This window comes from Varanus komodoensis, unplaced genomic scaffold (assembly GCF_004798865.1).
Source record: "Varanus komodoensis strain SLA01 unplaced genomic scaffold, ASM479886v1 scaffold42, whole genome shotgun sequence".
NCBI classification, from domain to species: domain Eukaryota; kingdom Metazoa; phylum Chordata; class Lepidosauria; order Squamata; family Varanidae; genus Varanus; species Varanus komodoensis.
In genome coordinates this window covers 2,833,869-2,855,282 of record NW_025335972.1, presented here as the reverse complement: position 1 = coordinate 2,855,282, position 21,414 = coordinate 2,833,869, and the positions used below count along the sequence as shown (strand labels likewise).

General features: G+C 42.2%; 1 protein-coding gene across 8 annotated transcripts in view; it reads left to right on the top strand.

Annotated features, from left to right (window-relative positions):
* Nucleotides 1-21,414, top strand: part of MECP2 (methyl-CpG binding protein 2) — an 87,308-nt gene that overhangs the window by 34,225 nt on the left and 31,669 nt on the right. Inside the window, exons 1-2 of one of the 8 annotated variants that reach the window (XM_044443500.1) lie at nucleotides 5,419-8,571; nucleotides 11,941-12,789. The exons of 5 other annotated variants lie outside the window; for them this stretch is intronic. The gene's annotated coding sequence lies outside the window, so the exon portion shown is untranslated. Of the gene's footprint in view, nucleotides 1-5,418; nucleotides 8,572-8,793; nucleotides 12,790-21,414 lie in introns of those variants that run through there. 2 more of the 8 variants (XM_044443501.1, XM_044443502.1) reach the window with 2 other exon arrangements.

Below are 21,414 nucleotides of genomic sequence, written 5' to 3'. Positions count from 1 at the left end.
CTCCCTGCAGAGTTCTATTTTTCTTTGGCCTTTGAACACCATCACACTTAACCATTGGTGTGACTCTTCTTCGGGAGAACATCAATCACCTTAGCCATTGTGTGCATTCTGTAATGTATAATTGGGATTGCTTCCTCTTCCCACATTTTGATACTCAGCTCAGGATGAACTGTGATATACAGTCTGAGAGAAGAAAGATGAATTCTTATTACTAACAATACTCAAACTGATCACCTCCTCCTTTTTCTGTTCATTGCAGTCAATATTGAGCCACTTCTATGGTTTCAAGATGCTCTAATACTGGGGTAGTTGTTGCCTGGTCTATTCTGGTTGTTATTCAGACATGTTCCACCTGTACCTTCTGCCACAGCTTTGGTTGCAACTGTTTTGTCCTACATGCTGATATATTATTTGCTTTGACATTGATGCTCAGGCAGTTTTCTGCATAGTATTATACTGTATTTCATATTTGGAACCAACAAATCTGAGTGATTCCAAGGGAGCCCTCGGTTTGACTTTGACTCTCTAGACTATGTCTTCATCTTATTGATGCTCTTTTGTCCTTGGTCAACCTGGCCTTGGCTGTCCTAACATTGACTCCAGAAGACCACTATTGTGAGTCATCTCCATCATTGATGCTTTTGTTAATATCTTCTCTGGATGTGATGGTAGGAGACTAGACTTCACTTTCAACAGATGATGCGCGTCCTCACACCAAACAAGTCTTCAGAATGGTAAATTAAAGCTTTGACAACTCTCATCATTGTACTGTCCACCAGAGGTCTCATCTGGTGAATGTCTTCCATGTTGCTGGCTTTCTTTCATGTGATTGGGTAAAACCCTCACTTGTATCTCCCATATATCTTGGAGAACTTTTGTAAAGGGCAATCACAAGCCTACAGGTTTTTATTTCATTATGTTCTGTCTAGCACTAGCATTATGAAAGCATTCCAGGGCAAATCTGGACAGTAACTGCATATAACCCCAGCTGATCATGAGAGATGTCTTGATGCCATGGGCTGGAAGTGTCAGGATCAGGGACTGATTCACCTTGCAGAACAAGGAACACCCTTGCAGGTGCTTACAGGAAATAATTGTGTGGCTGGTATGACTGTAGCTCTATACTTAGCTCTTATTGGCTCTTACATGTCCTCCCTCCCCACTGTATTTGCTCTGTAATATCCATACTATCCTTTTGTTGCTAAATGACCTGATACTCCTGGCGAATGAAGTAAAACTGCATGTTCAGAATTTGCAGTTCACTGGGGCCTGCCTGAAATCTGCCTTGGGTTTTGTCTATTTTCTTCCCAACAGGGCAGATATGTTCCTTGTGCCTCAGATGCAGTCCCAGACTGTTGTTAGCCATGCCAAATCACACCATGTGCTTCCTTAGGAATGTAGTGTTAGTTTCTTGCAGTATTCAATCCAGAAAAGGACAATGATGGTCTTCTACTATGTGCTCTGATTGGGGTCCTCTAATTTTGCATTAGTTGTCATTCAAGTTTATCTTTTCAGCCCCACCCTTCCAGAACAGAGATTACAGATGCCTCCCTTCTGTGGAACACCCTGCTGATCTGTTTGTATTCATGCAAAATTGCCAGAGAGTGAGAAGCACATTGGTATCTTTGACCTGTTTGTAATTGTAAAGGCATTTAGAGTCTTCAAGACTGTTTTCCATAGATTTCATTATGGTGATCTTCTCTTGGAACAAGGAAGCACCCACTCTGAGAACATGCTTCTTTTCAAGTTGCAGCTATGGAATGATGCATAACTCATGACATCTCTAGTTCATCTGTCAAGAAATTGAAATACCATCATGAAAACTTTCAGTTAGGCACATAAATGGAGAGTTTCATCCCCTTTTTCTTTTAGAAAGTTCTATTGATCAATCTGTTATCCACCTAAGAGAACACAGTGTATTTATTTCTCAATCATGTGGAAATAACTCTTCATTAGGAAATGTCTTTAACAATGGACCGGTTCTCTGTTTTACAGTCCCTCTCCATTACCCTAGTCATGCCAAAGTTGGGGTGGGTTGGGCAAAACAATGCATTCTGATACACCTGATTAAAACTCCTGATACTTTGATGACCCCTGACAACCATGGTTTGTCATCCTCTTGTTTGTGATTCTGTGGGAGCTCCACAGACTCTCCAGCCTGGCAACCTTACCCTGGTATGCCACCATGTGACATCCAGAACTGAATGTGTGCATTGGAGTGTGTTGGAGGGTTCCTGCCAAAATTGTCCAGCTCTAGGTAAACCCACATGACCACTCAAAGAGCCACACGGTTACAGGTGAGTATTCTTTCCTTTTTATGAAACATTTTATATTAGACTCTAATGCCATCTATTTTCACCCCTGTATTTAGCTTTGGAAAAAGATACACTGGATACTTACAAATGAGGTTGAATTCCTTCTGAGCCCAGTTAAGCGAGCCAACAAGGTCCTTGGCTCAGGGTCACTGTATTGCACAGGAAAGATTAAGAAGTTCACAAGCAATGGCACCTTTCGTTCGACTCTTTAGATGTTGTCACTACATCATGAAGAAAAATTTGGGTGCCATTTGGAAAGAGGCGAGCCACTTTTCTCTCTCTCTCTGTATTGGTATAGCTATGTGGAAATTTACATGTTGCAGCTTGCTTTTAACCCAGAAACTACAAATCTCAAACTCTGCCATGCTGAATGGCACCCCAGATCCACTGTTTGAACTCTTGCCTTTACTTTGCCTTACTGATGTAGGGTACTGTTTGAATGACTGCCTGTTCTCATATCAAACTCCCTGAACTCTAAAGATGATATTCTGAAACCTCTCCCTGGGTGTCACTGTCTTCTGAGGCAAGGGTACTGGTGACTAGGGGTAGAACCTTTCAGGTGATAATACACTACCTGTGAAATGTTTTCCTCAAAGAGGAATACCTGGCACTGAGGTCTTTATCATTTTGTTATCCTTTTTATTTTATCTAAGCCTGTTAATTTTAATCTAGATATATTGATTATTATTGCTATTTTCTCATTTGCTTTTCTTCATTCCTGTTTTGTTGAGGTTTTGGCTCTAATTTGAGCTGTAGGGTATGATAGTATATTTTATAACTGAGCAAGAGAAAGCTGGGAAGATCTAGGTCTGTTCAAGTTGTCTGGATGGGCAGCCATGTGAAAACTCCGTATTTGTCACCTTAAGCTGCACAGAAAAAAGCAAAAAATGTAATAAATAGGGTTAATGGTTGTATCTTTGTTCCGTCCCAATCAGCATGCAGCCACCTCCACTCTGCTCCTGTCTGCACCCTTCAGTCATACTAACTGCCCAATGTAGCAGCTGATTCCCATCAGTGTTGTCTTTCATAAGCTAACCTCTCCTCTCAGTTTAAACTGTTTAGATTCTTTATGATGCAGTATATAAACCTGTGTATACAACTAGTATTTGTTTCTAGAAAAATGTCTTTTTGTATTAAGTTGTTTGCCACCCTACTGCACACTTAATTGGCTTTGTCAGAAAGCCAGATTCAAAATAACCCTGTAGACCTGGTGGCTAGGATTGAAGTAATTTTCTGGGTCTAGAAAATACATTTTTGTTACTTCCAAAATTTCTCTACATAAATTAGGTTTTCATGGTGGCTTGCACCATATGGAAAAGCACTATGTAGTATACAATAAAATCAGTACCAAGACAACTTTTTATAAAAGTCTTTATAAAATAAAATAAATAAACTTAAAAGCAAGCCAAACAAAATTATCAGCAAACTGTTTCACAACTTTTGTAGTGTTGGACTGGGGACCTGTGAGATCTGGTTTCTAGTCTCCACATTAGGTGACTTTGGGCCAGTCATTCACTCTCATCCTAACTACCTCATAGGGTTCTTGTGAGCCTAAATGAAGCTATATAATTTGCCTTTTGCTCACAAGAGCAAAAATGGTAGAAAGTAACTGCAGGGTAACAGCAACAATAACATAAGAATATACATGCAGGCAGGATGGTAAAACTGGTGGGGGCGGAGGGGAAGAGGCTCAAGAGCCAGCAACATAGGTTTCCTTACTAATATACTGCTGTGGCAAGCTTTGTCAACCCCCATTTCCCAATAAAAGAGGAAGAACTCTGGTAAAGCTGGTGATTCTGTGGGGTAGAGGGATAAGAGCTATTTGCACATGTGTGCAAGAGAGTAGTAAAAATGCTAGGACTAAAATGTTAAACAGACCCACATGAAAACTTCCTGGGGCCCAGTTTTCTATCTGGACTTTTTTCCTGTTTGTATGTAAAAGACAGGAATTTGGTGCCATGCATCTTAAGACCCGAGACCTTGGTAGTGGAAGGTATATAAAAGTTTTATATATATAAATATATATAAATATATAAATAAGACAGACTGACTGACTTTAAAATTTGTATTTGTATGTTGCGTGTTCCCTGGACACATTCAGCCCTGAAAAGGGAAAGTTCTATTTAGAAGTATTCAGGCACTGGTTGAATCATGTGTTGGAGCCAGCAAGTGTCTACAGCTATTCTAAGACTCTTAGCTCTGCATAGATCAGCTGTTTATGGGTGAGTTATTTGTTGGAATTGTACATTTCCCTTAAAGGCTTTCCCTTTAAGATCTCTGATTTCCATGTGGCAACCCCATGGCACAGATTTTCATGGAAGTGCTAAAGGACATGGGTGGAGATTGCTTCAGTTCTGCTGTACTTACCAAGGTGGGTGTGGAGGCCACAGCAAATCTTTCCAAATAGCTTCCATGACCTTTTCCAGAATTCCCTTGTTAGAAGTACTTCAATATTGCTATAACTGGCATTTGGTTGGGGTCTGGTCTTGACAGAACAGGGAAAAACTGAATAACTTGAGATAGGAGTTGTTCTCAATATCTTTGAGCCCAAGGGTGGTAACCTCTTGACCACCAGCTTACCAAGAAGATGGAAACAGGCTGAGGAAGAGAAGGGGTATCAGTGGAGGGTGGGGGCAGGTCTTCAAGATTTGCCAAGCAGCAGTTCAGGATGGTAATATACTTGGTAGAGTGCTTGGCCAAGTTCCCTAACAATGGTAGTGAGGGTGAGAGCCCTGCACCTGCCTTATGTTCATTGCCTGAGAGCTTAAATAGGCACCTTTGCCTGCTTGCCTTTGCCATTGCCTTCAACACTGCGCCCACTGCAGAGTGATGTGGCTTCTGCCGCCCCCACCGCTTGTCACCTGTGCCCCCCCCCCCCCGGTCTTTGAGGTCAAAGCACCAGCACTGGGGAGGAAAGGGGTGTGGCCATATCACTTGCTGCTGCTACAGAGCAGAGGTGAAGACCAGGTGGGGCTTGTGCTGGCTGCACCTTTATAGCCAGCCAGTGCACAGGGCAGCACCAGTTCAATGTTGCACTGGGTGTCATGTTTCTCTATTGGAATTATTGTGGGTTTATTATTATTTCATTGTTATTTTATATTCTTGCATTATTTATTTTGCTATTGTTTGCTATTCTTTGATATTGTATTTTCATTTTGATTCATTATATTATATTTTATTTAGTTTGCATTTTAGTATACTGTTTTATTGTGTATTTAGGGATTGAATTGTTTACTGACCAGAGAGTCCAAAGTGCTATGAGGTGGAATAGAAATGTAAATAGAAATGAAACGAAATGGAAACAGGATCAGGGACCCCTGACATCACCCAGACCTCTATGGCAATGTGACCTTCGGCTAGACTAGCCTGTTTTTGAGGCTTTGTAGCTCCAAAACTTGCCCATAATAGAACCCAAGTGTGGAGGGCATGCTGTTTGTCTCAGAAGCTGGGGCTTATGGTCAGTATTTTTTCAGTGAGGAACCTGTAATCATTGCTACATCAGCTAACCAACTTCCTACCTCCTTTTCTTAGTATTTTCATTTTGAAGAGATTATTGGGGAAAGATGAGGGGATTTATTGAGGGGCTAATCCCATTTTTGAAATACATTTATTTTGCAGTTGATAGTGCTATGTGTGGTTTGTGCCATTTATGTTGGGGAAGTTCCAAAAGTAAATGTGAACGGACCCTATATATGGCTCTTGATACCAAGACAGCATTACATTTAATGGTATGAAGACTGTGTGGAACTATAGGAGATGAGATTTTCTCTTGATTCAGCCAAATCCCTGGCTATCCTATGTGTGTATGAATGTATTTAAACTATCATACTTTATCTTTGTGCTGTTTGTATCCTATTTGGCTGATGTGTATGGTACCCTTCCACCACCATCACCCTCTACAAATGTGGGATTACAACTTGCATTATCCCCGCCCAGCACAGCCAGTGTACATAATACAGTTGAGTGTCTAATTGTCAGAGTGCATTTAATATTCTTCTTACCCTAGAATAAATCATACTGCTTTAAATTGTAATAAACTGCAGCTCAATTTACTCCAGCTTCCCAGGATTGTTGTACACTTTCTTTGCTTCTCTAATACTGTACTGCCATGCTGATCTTTCAGTTCTTGTATGCAGAATGTGTAGAGGTATATTCCAAGCTGAGTCCAAAATGCTTCTAGACAAGGATTTTTATGGTTACATTGCCCTGCGTCATTCATGAAATGTTATGTAATCATAGCATCATTTCCAGTTATCATAGTTTTCAATTCATAACCATCCTGTGTTTTCCCATGAGTTTTTCTATTTGTTATATCAGGTTAAGTTGTTGAGAAAGAAAAGATAGAATGCCTACACAATGCCTTCTGATTCTTAGGGCTAGGCCCCCTCTGTCTAGAAGCACCCAAAGTCAAGTCTCTTTTCAGCAGTTAAAATTATGCATTTATGTTGTCCTTTGTTTTTCTGGTAGAAACTGTTTTATTTTCCATTACCAAAAACAAAAAAACAGGGAAAAAAACCCTCTTGTCATGCATGATTGAAACCCACATGGCCATGATAACAACACCCACTTTAATTATTGATATTCAGCGAATTGGTTTCTTTGATGGAGGAGGATTATGTGATATTTTAGATTTGAATGGGCCAGTCTGTGCTTGCTTTGGCATTTTAACTTCTTCAAACTGCAAGGTGATTCTACTGTCTTTGAGGTTTTCCTTCCTGTTGTCCAGTGGTTTCAGATTTATTAATTCAGTAAACCTACAGCTCAGAATGACAAGATGCTGAATTAAACATTGTGACTGTCTTTGTCTTGGGCCAAGGCCAGACATGCTTCCTACTGTCTTGTTTTTAGAAAACCATTTTGAGTCATTTGTATATAAAAATCACATGCTTGCTACTCCTGCACACCACTTGGGTTGCTGGAAATAAAACTGTCAAGACTGTAATTGAAAAGAGGGTTAATCATGTACATCTCTTGCTCTCCAAAGTGAGAAACCATTTCTGCCAAATTAGTTGACAGATGCCTCATCAACTATTTGCTTCCAATGAGCTTGGCATTCTTGACTTCCAGTCAGGTTCTTGACCAGGTGTTAATCAGAATGGAAGAACAGAAGCTGTTGCAACTGACCTGCACCTGCCAATGGAACAAAACAAGGAGAATGTTGTGGCACTCCTACCTGGGAGGATCTCTGCATACAGTTGCCAGTGAAGTGATGAAAAAGAGTGTGGAGTCATTTGTCCTTGCAGTGGTACTGAACCGTGTTACAGAAAAAATACATAGTTGAAAAGGGAGAGAGCTTAAACAACAACACTTTGAGCAGAGAATCAGAAATCCAAACTATGGCAAACCCTTATTTGGTGTGGAACTGAACATTGCAAGCATTACATCAACAAATACATGGTTCCAGTATTATCCCTTATAATGTTGATGGATTTGGGGTATTGGCAGAGAAAAAGAGATTCCTTAAATTCTCAGCTGCCAGTCTTTAAAAGTGCCTCATCGTTCTCTCATATCCCTTTTAAAAGCACTGATGGAGCCACCCATGGGTGCTCCTGTACAGCTACTGACAGTGTTCCTGGTATCAAGACTGAGTACTATCTTGGCTTCCATATTGGAGGGTGAAATTAGAGACACCCCCCCCCATCTCATCCCCTGCCTTCCACCGCAGTTTCAAGGACACTCATGGTACCATCCCCAGTTCATCCAGATCCATCTGATACTGAGAGCTGCAGAGAATGCTCACACTCCCTGTCCCAGATTGGGATGGGCAGTCTCACCAGTACCACAAGACACTGGGGCTTCTTTGACACACTGGGTCTGTACCATCAGGGACCCACATATGATCCCTGGTACAGGCTGGTTTTCTACCCGAATATTTTCAGGGAGTGTGAATGTGTTGTTGAGCCTTCCACACTTCACCCACCCATGCTGTCCTGGCCAGAGGTTCCTCCTTGAGAGTCCCATTGCCTGTTGGAATTGCCTACCCCTCCTGCCCCAGTCCACCAATCAAATTCTCCCACACTACCCCTCCTGCCCCAGTCCACCAATCAAATTCTCCCACACTACCTCTCTCTCCTTTTCCCTCATGAATGTCAAGGACTACAGGTCTGATAAGGACTCTTCACCATCTGTCCACCCTAGGTCATCTTCCCCAGATGCTGCTCTGAATACTGCAGATCCTGATTCACCATCAACGGACCTGGGCACATTTGCCAAACAAATCCAACTGATGGCCTCGGCCCTCTGAATCTGGACACAGGTGCAACTGGAAAGGATATTGGACCTGATTTTTGACACCATCTGAACTAAGGAATTGATGCTATCCCTTACCTCTCTACTCTTCTTCAGACTGCTTAGCAGTCCTGGAAGGCTCTGTTAATGATGGCTCTGACATTGAAATGGTTGAAGGGAATGCATTGCATGTAGGAGAAGGATGTAGCCTCCCTTTTTCAACATCTGAACTCTGTGGTTGTTGAATTGGTTCAAGGAAGGTTGTGTCACCAGCACTCCACACTGTCTGATGTTGAGGGATGTCACCTGAATACTTTTGGGAGGCAGAGCTATGCCTCAACAGCCCTAGAACTAAAGGGAGCCAACCCGCAGTCTACTGTGGCAAGGTACCAGCTCTTCCTCTGGGAGAAGCGAGGCTTTGTGTGTGACTATATACTGGAAGAGAATGGGACTTCACCAGGTTCTTCCAGAATGAAGCACTATGCCTCTCAAGGATCTAGATTAATGCATCTAGACATCAGGAGGACTGTGAGGCCAAAGCAATGATTGACACAGTGGCAGTCAGTAGGCATGTATGCTGTGCTCATCAGGACTAATGCAGGTGGCCCATTCCCATATTGTGAAGCTGCCCTTCAATGGGGATGGGCTCTTCGATGCATATGAGCATAGGGACAGCATCCACAAGGCAAGGATGACAGCGCAGAGAATAAGGTTCTTTCAGTACCCCACTGCCGGGCCACATAAATGGCTTGGGCAGGAAAGCTCCTTCTTTCCCCATGCCTTCTGGTACCTCCCAGGGCACAGGCAAGCAGATAGGGACAGGGGAAGGAGACACTGACTGCTTTTAGAGGCTGACTCATTTCCTTCCTCCATACCTGCTCCCCTGTTTTTAATTTTTGGGATCCTCTCTCTCCCTACTTGTCTGTGTGGCAGGTAATCATATCAGAGATCATCTGGGGAAGCTGCAGGATTGAATTTTATGCCCTCCCGCCCATTGTTACTGTGCGGGCAACACCAACATCTCCAGTGCTAATGGAGGAGATTTACTTGTTCCTATCTAAATAAGCAATTGAGTGAATTCCATCCACTTCTGTACACTGCGGATGCTTTTCACAATATTTCATTTTACTGAAAAGGAACGAGGGCTTTGTTCAATCCTGGACCTGAGCAATCTCAACTTTTTAAATCTCTCCTAAAAAGTTCTGGATGGTAATCCTGCAAGAGATTCTCATGCTTTGGTGTAGGGAGTGGCTTGCATCCAATGAGGTTTACTTACTTCCACATCTCTATTGAACCCTGCCATAGACTGTTCCTTTGTTTCTGGATCATAACTTTGCAAGGAATTCTTACCCTCCTCCGATGTGGACAGTGGTTTGCATCCAGTGATATGATAGTTTACTTATGCCCACATTTCTGTTGCACTCTGCCATAGACATTTCTTTTTTTCCACGTTGCGGAGGAGATGTTCCAATTTTCTTTTGCCTTTTGGACTCTCCTGTCTCCAGGGTTTTTACAAAGAGGTATGCATCCACCTTCATCAGCATGGGGTCCAAATATACCTGTACCTTGATGAGTGGTTGTTGCTAACTCCAACCAGGGTGGAACTGTTTGCAGTGATTCATTGGGGCATGCATAGACTCCACCAAAGCAGCAGCATATTTCCCAGATTCCAGGGTGGCAGCATTAATTGAGACAGCCTCCCAGATTGCATGGCTGTACATTGTCTTGGCTTCAGTGGCTGTTCATGCAAAGTCATGGCAGTGAATATGTCGGTACTTTCCCTGGCCAGGTTCCGGATACAATTGCTCCAGCTGTAGTTCATTAATTCTTTCAACCCAGTGGTTGACCACTGATGGAAGTGCTTCTGGATGTTCAGAGTGGTCTGTTTCAGCCTCTTCCAGTGGACACATTGTATCAACCTATTTAAGGCAATGCTGCTGCTCAGTCTTCAGCCATCGTTTACAGTAATGACAGATGCCTCCCTGTTTGGATGGGGAGCCCACTGTGGCTCTCTTTGAACACCCAGAATATGGGGGAAGCCAGAAGCCTGTAGGCATATAAACTATCTAGAGCTGCTTTGAGTACAGATCACTTTTTGGCACCCCCCTCACTCCTAGTTTAAATAGGCAGAGCTCTCACCCTTCTTCAGTTCACTTTCGACCACTGTCTTTCATTGTGCCATGGGCTTTTCCTAGCTTCAATTTTACCTCATTTTTTTGCTCTCACTATCTTACAACTTCATCAATTTTTTGACCTTCCTATACCTTTTATACCACTTAGACTTCTCTCCTAATAACTCGCATTTATTCCCACCTCTCAAAGATTTTTTAAAAAAGAGCATCTGTCATCACTCTTACACTATTCCTCTACCACTTTACCTCAACTTTGTTCTCTTTCTTTGCTCAATGGCTCAGAGACTGGCTTTCTGAAAGTGTACAAACTGTGACATCAAAATGCCATCCAGTAATGGTCACTTGTTTTGCCTTTTGTGCCTTGGTGAAGACACCGTGTGGATAAGTGTGCTCACTGCCAGGGCTTCATGAAGCAGGCCAGGAAGAACAGATAAGGCTGCTTAAAAATGGAGCTTTGGGACAGGGCTCTCTAAGCTATGCACAATTTTACTGGAGAAGACTACAAGCAAACAATCAGCCTCTGTGGAAACTGGGCCAAAATACACCCCTTCTGCCATGAAAACCACCTCACAGGCCACATCATCAGCTGCTGAATAGCCAGCTTCCTCTAGCTGTCCAAGAAAGCACAAGGGGAAGAACATCTGCAGGGTAAAGACCCAGAAGAGGCCAAAAGATTGGGTAAATATCAACCGAGAAAAAGCACGAACATCACTCACTAGCCACCTCGGAACGGAGAGCCTCGCCTGTCCTGTCCTGCCAGCAGACCTGTCTACCATACCGTCACCACTCTCAGCTCCAATTTGAGCCTCTCCAACTCCATCCATCCTGAGAACAGCAGCCCAATTGGAGACACAACATATCAACACCATTCTGTCTACTTCATTTTCTGAAGGGGAGATACAGAATTCCCTGACTCAATCACCAGTTCCTCAAACATCACCAGACTGATTGGAGCTGATGCCATGAAGGGAACCGCAGCTTCTACTCCTTCCAATGCCGTGACCATGCGAATTGGTCTCTCCCAACTCTTCACTGGTTTCGACCCACTGTTCTGTATGCAGTCTCGAACTGAACACATATCCATATAGGAGGAATCCATATTGAGAGCCACCTCCATATGGACACTACAGACTTGCTGTGCATGGAATTACACAATGCCATCATACCAATACTCATGGCCTCCCAAGCAATCTACACCTTCACACCCTCAATGTCTGCCATGACAATACCAGCAGACTGACCAAACTCCATTCACTTTGGAACAGCTTTCCCTGACACAAATACAGATGGCCAAACAGGGATCACCAGCACCATCTTCCACTTCCTTATCTCATATGGACTACGCCACTAGGAAGTCATACCAAGCAAAGTGGAATACTTTTTCAACATATGTAGGTACTCAGAACTTTGATCCCAAAATCTGCATGGTGCAGCAAATCCTTCTCAACCTTGTCTCCCTTTATCAGCGTGGCTGGAAGGAATCATTCATTAGAGTGCACATAGCAGCCATTTCTGCATTCCACAATGGGAACCAGGGCTCATTGTTTTTTTTCACACCTGCTAAATAAATGGTTCCTGAAGGGTTTAAAAACTGCCTTGCCACCATACTACACACTCTGGCAAGAAAACCATGAGCCCCTGGTGATGGCCAACCTCCATTTACTGTCATGGAAAGTGGCATTCTTGGTGGCCATTACATCCACTCAATGATCCAGCAAACTTCATGCTCTACAAATAGATCCTCTATACCTTGTCTTTCATCATGCAGACTTGTACTTTGTCCAGACCCCTCTTTTTTATGCAAAGTTGTATCTCATTTTCATTTGAATCAGGATGTTATTTTACTGGCTTTTTTCTCCATCCCCATCCAGCTTGGTGGAGTCTACTCTTCATACCCTGGACGTGCATAGAGCACTGGTGTTCTACCGTTCCAGAACTGAGTTCTTCTGTCAATCCCCCAAACTTTTTGTTTCCTATGCAGGCAAGACAAAGGGTCAGCCCCTTTCGCCTCAGAGACTATTGGCTGGCTTATGAGCTAGCGGGACTGCAATTCCTGGTGCCAACTAAAGAACACTCAACCCAACTGATGGCAACTTCAACAGCACTGCATACAGGTATCCTGTTACTGAATCTGTGCAAAGTAGCAACATGGTTGAGGTCTTCCACTTATGTCAAACATTACCACCTCGATGTTTGGGCCAGAGTGGACTGTGCTTTTGGGAGAGCAGTTCTTTCAGTGAGTCTCAAATGAAAACACCACTCACCAATCATGTATGGATAAGCTTGCTAGTTGCCCATATGTGTGATGAACAGAGACCGCAAACAAGAAGGACTAGTTGCTTATCTGTAACTGTCATTCTGTGCAGTCACCTACCCCACTGGGAGTCATGAACAACTTAGCTGTGTTTTGTCCATGTCTTCTGCCCTTATTATTTCCTTATTTAATGGGGGGTCTGGTACTACTCCACTGATGCAGAATTAGTACTGCTGTCCTCCTGGCACCACTTTATGGTACTACTCTGAAATGGTTCCATGATGCTGTGGGTATTCTGGTCTTTCTCCCTTAGTCCTGAGACCTCCAGATGGTCTCATTGTAATTGAGGGAAAATGGCCCCCTTTTTATATAGATGTGAGGGGAGAGGCACCCACCAAAACTGTTAAATTAGCTATTAAATTTTCCCAGCAACAGGTTCCACATAGGCACAAAGGCCCTGTGCGTAAATGCACAGATGTCCACTCAAAGAATGACAACTATAAGTAAACAACTGGCCTTTCCACACTTGTCCCCTGGCCATATATATGTCTTTGGTTCCGTCCTTACTGTAATGAGTAGGATTCCAGTATACTGTAGCAATGGAAAGAAAGACCTCTGTGTTTGGGAAAAACAGAGGGGAGAAGATGCAGCTACTTTTTCTCCCATTTCGGTATCAGACTTTAAAGGAGAATCTTCCAGTTACAAACTGGTGACCCAGAGTTAAATGACTTGCATTAAGGGGCTAGAATTGAAACTACTTGAGTAGCATAGATTGGAACTTTTGACCCATATAATCTAAATATGGTGCATTTTGTACAGAGGTAAACTCTGAATTCTGTCCATCAGAACTAAAATTGGAAGAAGCTAGGGAAACACCTGCTTGGTTTCACAAGCAAGAATATTTGTGTGTTCAGGTATACAGGTTCTGGCAGTGGAATTGAGAAATCTGATTTAGAGGAATGGCCTTTGGGTATTTGGAGGTATACAAAGGATACAGCTTATTAAAAACCATTTTACAAGCAAATGAGAGAATTTGTTCTACTTGACTAATTGGGAGATGAATGTGCTAACTGTTCTGAAGGAGTTATTAGTCTTTATGTAGGTAAGGTTTCTAGTAGTTTCAGGCAGACTTAAGGAGTCAGTCCTGTCTGCTCCCCCTCCCCCATGCTAGTTGAACTTTCTTCTTGCATTGTGATCTGCAGCTATCTGTTAACAAGCACAATTCTGCTCTTAAAAGACAACTGAGTCTGTTAGTTAGGAAGTGAGGATAACAATTGTCTGAGCAGGCAGCATTCACATTATGGGCTGAGGCTTTCAAGGAAGCTTGATCCTCTGCTTCAGTGGGATCAAATTGTATATGGGCACTAGATTGTGCAGGAGAAATGTGGCAGAGAAATGCTAAACTGTCCAGACTATATGGCAATAATTCTGCCAAAGGTCAAACTCGAGATTATCTGGGAGATACATGCTCTTTTCCAACTTCTTTTTTTAGGGAACATGAAAACATTACCTAGGACATAATTCTGAGGGACCACTCTGGCCCCACACACTGTATTTTGGCCTCACATCAGACTGACTGCTGACTGTTTTCTTTCTCAGATGGCACAAAGAAGTGAAGGGCACTAGGGGCTCACAAAGGGTAAATGAAGGTTGCATGTGCTAAGGCAGGGCTGGGCTGACTTCAGGCATCCCAGATCTTTTTTTTTTACGAGAACCCTGAGATCCACCAACCAGAGACAGGTGGGTGCGAACAAGGTATCCTGGGAACATTCTAAGCTTAGGATTTTGTTTCTTAAAGCCAGAATGCAACTGAGTTCACAAAAGCCCTTCTTAACCCAATCTTACTTCATTTTAGCTGCTAAATCTAGATAGAAAAGATAATTTGATATTGCTATTAACAGTTGCAGTCAGAAATCCTTACTGATCTAGTGCAAATTATCAGTAGATCCTGTTCTGTTTTATGCCTATCCATGCACTAAAGCATGGTATTCACTACAAAGTTGGACTTGGGCTCATGCCTCTTTTCCTCTGGCATGGCTTTGAGAAGATCCTGCTTCTGTTTTAGATTAACCACAGTTTAGACTGCTGTCTACAGCTTATTGTGATTCATTCAGACAAACTGGCTTCATAAGACATAGTTTAAAGTGCTTGGTTTCAACAGCCCATGATTAAAGTTACTATGTTTTTGTCAGTCAAAAGTCACAAATAGCTGCAATTATGGCTGCACCACAGGTGTCAAGGGTTCATGAAGTGAAGTACTAGTTCCCCTTTATTCAGCACTAGTTAGACATTATCTGAAATAGTGTCCAGTTCTGGGCACCACAGTTTAAGAACAATGCAGAAAAGCTGGAAAGCGTTTAGAGGAGAGCAACAATAATGATCCAGGGACTGGAAACAAAAAGCCCTATGAGGAAAGATTGAATGAACTAGACCAGTTTAGTCTTGAGAAGACTGAAGGGGAGATAGGATAATACTCTACAAGTACTTGAAAGGTTGTCACAAAGAGGAAGGTGAGGATCTCTTCTCGATCATCCCAAAGTGCAGGACACTGAATAACAGGCTTAATTTACAGAAAGCCATATTCCTGCTATATAGCAGGAAGAACCACCTGACAGTTACAGCAGTGCAACAATGAAACCAAGGACTTAGGGAAGTTGTGGGCTCTCACACACCAGAGGCATTCAGTATTGTGCTGGGCAGCCCTCTGTTAACTTGGAGTCCTGCACTGAGCAGGGGGTTGGACCTGAGGGCCTTCTGGCCTCTTTCAACTACTTTTATTCTATGATCTTGAGGTTTGTTCTTGTAGAGCTAAACTCAAGTTGATGGTCCACACAGAGTCTTTAAAAATCTATTCTTAGCATGAATGACTGGAACACAGATGGGGGCACATTACCTCCTATGCCTGTAGTTTCTCAACCTTAAATTCTCTTCTCCCACCATGCCCTCCGGGATTGGGAATAATAGACAAGGAAAGGGTCAAATTCTTCTGAGCTCCATTGGAAACAGCAGTCTGTATTTTCATCTCAACGGGTGTCCTGTTTACTTTGATAGGTATTTCCATATTACATGTTCACAAAATTAACACTAAAGGAACAGCACTTCCTATTGGTGTCATATCATAGGATGCAGAGAATGATGGATGAAGAAAGAACACCAAAACAATGAATTACCGGTAGTTTAGAGCAAGCGATCAGATTTAATTCAGTTATTTTACTGTGGAGGGTTGGTTTTTTTGTTCGTTTTTTGTTTTTGGTACATTCAAATGTGTCATGAAAACAGACTCTTCCTCAGTCCACACTTGCAGGCTAAATTAAAAAGTTGTTCTATTCTCATCCTTGGTACTTAGTAGACATTTTGTTTGTAAACACACCATTCGCAATACTGACCTCCTGGACTGCTTTAATTAGAAGTAAACTTATATCTTCACTGAGTTACATGTTGGTTTTACTTAATTTAAGAGTTGTCTTATCTCAGGTGACATGCATAATAAAAGCAAAAAGTGCAATCACTGATAAAAACCAGTAATAAAAGACACTAAAATGATTATTTTAAAAGCACCAACAAAAATCAGCATTTAAAAGAACAGTAATTCAACAGATTAAAAACAAAGAACATGATTTTAAAATGCAGCAGTACACACATTAAAAATAAAACAAACAGCATTTTAAAATGCCTGTGAGAATAAAAATGTCTTTGCCTGTTACTTCAGTGGTGGTACTTTTTTTGCTGAGAAGGGATGCCTTGACTATTTCTGAGATACATTCCTCTTTCAGAATTCTAAGACACCGGGACTCTGGGTTAAAAGCTCAAATAGAACGGTCCCAACAGCACAAAATTCTCATAAATTAATCCTTTCTTTCTTGCCTTCTGTGTTACTAATTGAGAGTTCAGCATCACAGCAGAAAAGGATCCCAGGCAGGTCAAAATTCACAAGACCTTCCAGAGAAGTTTAACTCATTCCGCAGTTTATATCTACTTCCCTCTCTTCCATTCCCACACAACTGTTGCTATTTGCTTTGAAGGAGTGGGGGGATTAAAATAGGAGAAAGGCTAAAACATTTTCCCCAGTGCCGTTTTGTTGTGGGTCTGCTAGCTGATTTAAATAAAGTGAACGGGAGGGAGACTAATCCCAGATCTCTGTGTAGCTACCTTGGGCATGAGTTCCTGAATATTGTTGCTTTAAAGAATGACAAGCCTGTCTTTTCAAGACCTGAGTGCCATCTTGTGCTACACATGTGAATTGCAGCCCTTAAAAACAAAATAAAAAACGTTTCTCTTAACTGAATTGGATCGCAAGGTGGGCTGTAATTTGTATTATTTTCGCTTTGGTTAAACAATGAATAACAGTTCCTTGGGATATATGTTAGTGGGTGCATGCATATTTATGTCTCTCCTGTCTTTTTAATTAAAAATATGATATGATATGTAAATATTCAATGGAATGTAGTACACCTGGATTCTAACTCCTAGAGGATATAAACATGGAGCGTTGAAGTCCAGAAAAGTATATTTGTAAGCTATTCCCTCCCATTTTCTTCAGAATAATCAAAAGGCTGTGAATTATAATTTTGGAGGAAATCAAAATCAAATAGTTTGATCATTGTACAGCTCCCCATATAACCCGGAGCTACCGTACTTTGTGTAAAAAATGGGAATAATGAAATAGAGAGTATTTTTCAGCCTGTTGTGGATTATGCTTTCAAAACAATGAGTTATATGTATTCTTGTTGAAGTATACTTCTATGTAAATAGTTGGAAGAATGCGCTGCTTTCATACTGCACAATATTGCAAAAGAACAGGCAGTGGGCTGTATGCTTCTTTTCAGGTTTTCTTTGGCATTATATTTGCATTTAAAGATGTACATTGGAGAACCTTCTTAATTTTGATGAAAATGCTTTAAAAGGTGGCTTGGAATAATACAGATTACTTCTGACCTTGCTTTGAGTTAGAAAGACCATTAATTACCCTAGTTCAGGGGTCCTCAAACTTTTTAAACAGGGGGCCAGTTCACTGTCCCTCAAACTGTTGGGGGGGTGGGAGGCGGACTATAGTTTGAAAAAATGCGAACGAATTCCTATGTACAGTGCACATTAAAAATTAATTAAAATTAAATTTAGAAAATAATTAAAATTTAAAAAATAATTTAAGTATGTTTGCTCCACTCCCTCGGGCTGCAGCAGAAGCCCAAGATGAGGGGGGGAAGAGCATGTCCATATTCAAGGGACATACCTACAGCACAACCAAGGCACTAAATATAGTATTTGGCATAATGCAGCTGATGACTGCAACTGGCATTTACAAAGAATGAAGCAAAAATATTAAGGATAAACACTGTTAATGCCACTCTTAGTATTTGAAGCAAGTCAGCCCAGAACAATTCCCACAATACACAATGGCGGTATTTGGATGCAGAGCTAATGACTACCATAGTTTAAGTGCAACCTTGCCAAAACTGGTACTGTCCGGATGAGTTGGACTACAATTTTCATTGGCCATGCTGGTTGGGCATGATAGAAATTATAGTCCTTGCCACTGCCCCGGTTCCGAGGGAGGCAGAGCAGGAGTGGGAGGCTGGAGAGGTGAGTGCAGAGCGGCTCCCCCAGCTGGGAGAGGGCTGTGAGGAGGGAGGTAAGGGCTTCTTTCCGAGGCAAGAGATGGTGAGGGATGGGGCTACAGCTGGCCAAGCAGGGCACCTCCTGCCTCTCCCCACCATGGGGGGGGGGGGGAAGAAGCATGGTGGCCACTCGACAGTGGCGGCTTGCCCATAGAAGGCCGCAGCTCGCACACCTCAGCCACTGCCTTCTTTGGGCAAGCCGCGGCCGCCTCACCAAGCCCGGGCACAGCCACTTGGCTTGGCCTGCAGCCTGGGGACATGTCTCACATAATTTAAAAATGGATTTTAAAAGTTATATTTTTCTTATCTTCAATCTTTTTTTTAGTGTTTTTGTCTCTCCCCCTCCCTCCCTCCCCCTCCCTCCCTCCTCTCTTCTGTTTCCTGCTCCATATTCCCGCTCTGTATATGTGTGCAATGGGGGGAGGCGGGGAGGAGCTGGTGCATGTGCAGTTGAGCTGTTACAATTTGGCACATGTGCTGGCTCTGTTCACTTTCAGAGAACACCTGCACCGGCTCAGAGCTTTTGGACTCTCTCAGGGATCATTTTCTCCAAGCGAGTCCAACAGCTCTGAGGTGGGCCAGATAAATGCCCATGGCTGGCCATATCCGGCCCGTGGGCTGTAGTTTGAGGGCTGATGCCCTAATTAACTGTTTATGCTGAGGGTGAATCATGGCAGTACAATGCTGTTAACTCTTCTGGACCTCTCAATCACCATTGGCCAAGTTATCACCCTGGGTCACCTGGTTGAAGTAAGACTGAGAGGCATGGTGTTATGGCAAGTCTGGACCTTCCTCACAGGAAGGACCGAGAAAGTACCACTTGAGGGCCTTAGTTTTTTGTCTTGTTTTCTATCACTTTTTAAACATCTTCATGAACCAATGGGAGGAAGTCATGCTAAGGCTTTTCAGCTAAAGTGTCATCAATATGTGGGTAATACAGAGCTCAGCTCTTTTTCACCTTTCCATATACAAATTTTAGGGAGGTGGCAGAAGTCTTGAACATGTGTCTGGAGGCAGTTCTTGGTTGCATGAGGGGTAACAAGCTGATGGCTAATCCAGATAAGATGGAGGTACTGTGGGTGCTATATGGAGAGAGAGCTGCTACCCACATTGGATGAGGCTACATTGCCCCCAATCAGATTTTAAGAGTTGGAGGCTCTGCTGAACTTAAAGCTATTAGTGGAGAGATATGTGAACAGGACTGGAGTGTATTTTATCTTCAGCGGCTTCACCAGCTGTTTCTGTCTGGAAAAAGCAAACTGTGCTAAAATTATTAATGCGCTAGCTACATTCAGGCTTGGCTACTGTGATATGCTCTACTTGGAGTTTTTATTGTAGATAGTTTGAAAACTACAGCCAGTATAGAATGTAGCTGCCTGGTTGTTTGCAGATGTTTGGAGCTTCTGTATTGCAATGTGCTTCTGAGACTGGTTCAAGCTATTGATTACCTTTAAAGACCTAAACAGCATGGGTGCTGTCCTCCAGGTCACCTGAAGGACAGGCTGCACCCATATGAGCCAAGCTGACTATTAAGGTTGCCTATGGAAGCCCTGCTCTCTTACTTGTTGATAAGGTCCATCAGGCTGGAGGGAGATAAGAGATGGGACCTTTTCAGTGGTGGCCTCATCACTGCAGAACTTGCTGCCATGGGAAATTAGTTTGTATGTGATTTAGAATGCTGCTTCTATCTTTTGTGAATTATTTTCTAACAAGTTCAGAATTGTAAAACATTTTTAAAATGTTGCTGCCATTATTTGAACACAGCACATGGAATATCTTGCCCTTTTGTTCTTGAATAAGGGTTTCATCCCTTTTCCCCACTTCTTCATTTGTGTTTCCTTCATCGCTGCAGGAACAACCATCCCCTCCCCAAGTTTAGCATTCTTTGAAATTAGCTTTTCGTAGAACATACTTGCAGGATCAGTATTAATTTGTTCCCACACACTGTTCTGTTCTTTTGCCTTGATCTATCCTTCTCCCTGTCCCCCAATTTGGTTTACTCAGATTGCAAGGAAGCAGGTACTGTGTTGCTAAACAGTGATTGACATTGTTCTAATGCTAATCTGGGGTTGGCATTTCCATAAAACGGAGAGAGACAACTGCTGCAGGCAGCAAATTTTAGGTGTTATGTTTAGCTTTTCTAGATAAATCTAGAAAAGTTTTAATCTGCAAAGATTATTTCTTGCCTGCCTGCCTAAAAATATGCCTATATTTAGGTTCTTTAAAGAAATGACTTACATGGTTTCATAAAGCTTATTGTGTCCAGCTGAGTTGCTATTTTGCTAGCCTGCAATAAATGGTAGATTCCATCCCTCCCTCCCTATATGCAAATGCATATAAGTATAATATACATATACAGGAGAGATAGAGATGAAAAGATTACACAGGTAATCAAGCAGCTATAAAACATCAGGGTGTGTGAACAGGTAAAAAGGGTATAGGTGTTGCAAGTAGTCTGGCATATGTAAGTATCCAGTATAGTTAGGGTTATAGAAACCATCATACCAATCTTAGTCTCTTAGTTGGCTATAAGTAGGCCTGAGAGTAGGGGTTTTCTCTTGCTGATAAGGCATAAATGAGATGGTATCTAATAAAATGTATAGGTAGCATTGTTTAAAAGCAGCCAAGGAAATACATATTTGCAAGTCAAATAAGCCTAGTGGTCCTCATTGTCATTGAAAGCTGTAAGGATAATATATTTTACAAATTGGTTAAAACAGAATGAATGTGATTATATAACTATTGAAGATAATCAGTTGCTTATTTGGGGTGTTGCTGACTGCTAGTGGCAAGGAATAGGTCTTTCATTACTTGTTCTGTCTCTTGTGGATTGTCTTGAAAGAATAAAGGGGGGGGGAGTTCTTTTATGC